This window comes from Zootoca vivipara, chromosome 8 (genome assembly GCF_965207765.1).
Source record: "Zootoca vivipara chromosome 8, rZooViv2.hap1.1, whole genome shotgun sequence".
In the NCBI taxonomy this organism is placed as follows: Eukaryota; Metazoa; Chordata; class Lepidosauria; order Squamata; family Lacertidae; genus Zootoca; species Zootoca vivipara.
In genome coordinates this window covers 85,952,490-85,956,934 of record NC_142591.1, presented here as the reverse complement: position 1 = coordinate 85,956,934, position 4,445 = coordinate 85,952,490, and positions in this window count along the sequence as shown.

The window sequence follows — 4,445 nt, the reverse complement described above, 5'->3', positions numbered from 1 at the left end:
AGCCTGGCTGCAGGAGTTGCCGGAGAGAGGCGTGGAAGGTGCCACCCAACCGCCTTAGGGACTCCACTCCAGATTTGTGTAGTAGTAACGCTCAGCACTTGGCCCCAAAATGGGTCCAGCAAAAGATTCTGCCCGAACCAGTATTCAATTTAGCAACCCTGTCTCATCACTGCAATGGAGCAAATATTTCCTGTACTTTTTAACCAGGGAAGGAAAAATAATATTTCACATTTTTAGGTGTCAACCTTGCATGGAAGTAGACAAATATTTCAAACCGCCAGAAGCCGGAATCAAATCTCGAGGTGCCTAGGGAATCCTTTAGCGCCCGTTCCAGCTCTAAGCAGTATTGATTTGTGTTGGATGCTGTGTTTCTCTTTATTCCCTGCTCCCTGGGAAAAAAACACACGCAAAAGTCTTTTTTCACGTCTCACCAGAGAGAAAACCTGATCACAAGTCCACGGTGTGACCACAAATGGAACAATACCGTGTTTAGGTCTGGTCGCTGCATTTCGAAAACGATCTTGTATCGTTGGAAAACATTAGGAAAAGAGCAACCAGGAGCAGCCTGTATTTGGCTGTACACCAATAAAAACTGTATTTTAAAGAGAGGAAAAGCACAACCAAAATGATCAAGGGGATGTAGAAATTTCCCTGCAAAGGAAGATTTAAGCATTTGGGGCTGTTTAGTTTAGAAGAAAGGCAAGCGAGTGGGGCAGGATCATGCATGGCCTGGAGAGAGATTGGGTGGAGGCAGGTTTACTTACTTGCACAGCTCCAGAACTCTGAGACATCCAACGAGGCTCAGTGTTGGAAGATTCAGGAAAGACGAAAAAAGACATTTATTCAGACAGTTAACCTCTGGAACTCCTTCCCACAGGAGGCAGTGATGCCACTAACCTGGACAGCTGTAAAAAAAAGGTTTAGACAAATCCATAGAGGAGAAGCTTTTCAATTGGATATTGAAAAGAGGCAGTTAGAGGCAGTTACTGTTAGAGGCAGAATGCTCCCCAAATCCCGGTTGCCAGGATCCACAATGGGGGAGATGGCTGTTGCATCTGAGTCCTGCTTGCGGGATTCCCAAAGGCACCTGAGAATAGAAAGTTGGACCACACGAGCCCTTGGCTTAATCTAGCTGCGCTCTCCTTACATGGTTTGTTCTTTCGCCTTCTGCTCTCATCTGCTGGTTATGACCTTTAAAGCCCTTTAGGGCTTAAGCCCAGGCTATCTGTAGGATATCCTCCCCTATAAACTGGCCTGGTCTCTGAGATCTTTGGGGGAAGTCCGGCCACCCTCACAGGCCCGCTTGGTGGGGAAGCGGGAGAGGGACTCCTTTGCTGGTGGCTGCTCCTCGACAATGTTGGAACTCCCGGCCTCAGGAATCCAGGCTGGCTCCCTCCTTGTTCTCCTTCCGCTGGCAACTGAAGACTGTTTTATTCTGACTGCGTTTGAGAACTGATGGTCAGAATAGTCCGGCACCCTGTTCTCAGAGTGGACAACTAGATGCAGGATTCGAACACAACTCTCCCCTCCCGTGGTTTCCAGCAACTGGTATTCAGAACCATTGCTGCCTCTGACAATGGGAGGCAGAGCAGAGCCATCCTGGCTAGTGGCCCTTGAGAGCCCATTAATGTATCCAGTCCTCTTTTAAAGCCATCCAGTTTGGTGGCCCTCACTGCCTCCTGTGGCAGTGAGTTCCACATTTTAACTACGCATTGCATGAATATGTACTTTGCTTTTGGATTTTTTCTGTTTCGTTTGAGTCTGTGCAAGCCGCCTTGAGTCCTGTTCTGGGGGAAAAAGTGGGATATAAAGAATAATCCATATCTGGCCATCGTTAGACCTTCTTCCTCCCATCTTTTCTTCCTGCATTTCAAAATGATACACAGCCTAAATGCCTGCCAAGATGCCAGCTGGACTAACTGCCCAACCTGGCCAAACAGTTGCAATATCCACAGGTCACCCCCACCCTTGGGGGGGGGGTCCAGGAAACCCACCTCCCCCCATAACATGACTGCCGGGGGCCCTGCCAAGCTGGCAAGGGTGCTGGCGGGGCGAGAACTCTAGACTTCAGGCACAAGGTCCCTTCCCAGTCAGCCTCAGGCTGATGTTTGCTTTGCCCAAATGATGTATTTTTCCTGCCTGCAATGATCTCCTTGTTCCTCTCCTGTCACCTGCTGTGCTGAGCACCACTTTTTATGACACCTCCCTCCCTCCGGCAGAAGCTTCCCAGCCCCAGATAAACAGCTGTGACACCTCAAGCGGACAGCAGGGGGTTGAGCAGACCCTGTAGCTAAACACAAGGAGAACAAGGCCTGATCTAAGGAGGGTGGGATCCTGAGCGCAGCTTGAGAGATGGGGAGAGGAAGAGAGGAGGGAATAGCTCCTTGCCTCGTGCTGTGTCAGCAAACTGCCCGCGGAGGGCGGTATTTAAGTGTCAGGAATCAAGATTTTGCAATTTCTAGCCGCACTTGATCAGGTGTCTTTGAGCAGTTTTGTTGCCTGGGGAATTGCAAAGCTACATAAGAACATGAGGAGAAAGGAAACACAAACTTGGGTGAGCTTCTAGAAAGCAGTGTTGTTTTGGGGGGACAGGGGGCGGGCAGGTGTGGGGGACCCCCTGGTCCTGAATGGGGTCACTGTGCACCTGAAGGACCAGGTGCGCAGCCTGAGGGTCATTTTGGACTCAGAGGAGCAGGTCAATTCTGTGTCCAGGGCATGCCCTGGTTATCTCCTGCTTAGACTACTGCAATGCACTCTATGTGGGACTACCTTTGAAGGTGACCCAGAAACTACAAGTAATCCAGAATGCGGCAGCTAGACTGGTGACCGGGAGCACATAACACCGGTCTTGAAAGATCTACATTGGCTCCCAGTATGTTTCCGAGCACAGTTCAAAGTGTTGGGGCTGACCTTTAAAGCCACAAACAGCCTCGGCCCAGTATACCCGAATGAGCGTCTCCACCCCCATCGTCCAGCCCAGACACTGAGGTCCAGTTCCAAGGGGCTTCTGGCGGTTCCCTCCCTGTGAGAAGTGAGTTTACAGGGAACCAGGCAGAGGGTCTTCTCGGTGGTGGCGCCGGCCCTGTGGATCGCCTTTCCATCAGATGCCAAGGAAAGAAACAACTCTCTGACTTTTAGAATCATAGAATCATAGAGTTGGAAGAGACCACAAGGGCCATCCAGTCCAACCCCCTGCCGAGCAGGAAACACCATCAAAGCATTCTTGACATATGCCTGTCACTCTGCTTAAAGACCTCCAAAGAAGGAGACTCCACCACACTCCTTGGTAGCAAATTCCACTGCCGAACAGCTCTTACTGTCAGGAAGTTCTTCCTAATGTTTAGGTGGAATCTTATTTCTTGTAGTTTGAATCCATTGCTCCGTGTCCGCTTCTCTGGAGCAGCAGAAAACAACCTTTCTCCCTCCTCTATATGACATCCTTTGATATATTTGAACATGGCTATATATTTGAACATGGCTTTTAGGAGACATCTGTTTAGGGAAGTCTACGTCTGGATTTTTACTATGTTTTTATATGTGCTGTAAGCGACCCAGAGTGGCTGGGGAAACCCAGGCAGATGGGCAGGGTATAAAGAATAAAATGATGATGATGCGGAATCTCGCACCGCTCAGAGACTGGGGTGATGCTGCTGTCGAGGAGTCAGACCTCCCTTGTCCAGCTTGGGACGGAGGCTCCTGGCAGATCACCCCTTCCCAGAGGGACGAGCACCCCGACCCCTCGCTGCCCCCAACTGGCTCTTGTTCTTTCCCACAGTCGTCAAGGTGCCTTCCTCTTCTCTGGAGCCTTTAATGGAAGGGACAGAGAGAGTCAGGTCCGTAGGAAATGGCTCCTGAATCTTTAATAAAGAAAACATTGTCAGGGCCATAAAGCTGAGGATGACAGCGGCCGCCAGAGCTCTCAGTCTTATTGCCTCCCCCCGTTGCCAGCCTCCGCCCCACTTCTTTACTTAACTCTGCCATAATGGGTTTTATAGCCCGAGAGGGAGCTGAGGTGAAAGTCGTATTAAAAAATGTATTTCCGAATTTAATTGAGGCTCCATCTGTGGGGAGAGATGGAGGAGAGGAGAGGTCACCCCACAGGAGAGCCATGAAAGAGCCCGGCTGAGGTCTTCCTCTCCTCCCAGCCGGGGAAATGGTCCAGGAAGCCAACGCCAGCCCAGCAAGGAAGCAAAAGAGGGAAGGCGGTTGGGGGGGTGGGGTTGGGGGACTCAGACAGACAGACAGACAGACAGACAGACAGACAGACAGACAGACAGACAGACAGACACATGCCACAAAAACATCTTCCCTGCATCCTTCTGGACCTGCAGAGGAATGAGGTCCCTTTCCATGCATCATTTTGCGGGGGAGTGGGGAATCATAGCATCCTAGAGAGGGAAGGGATCCCCCAAGGGTCATCTAGTCCAACCCTCTGCGGGACAGGT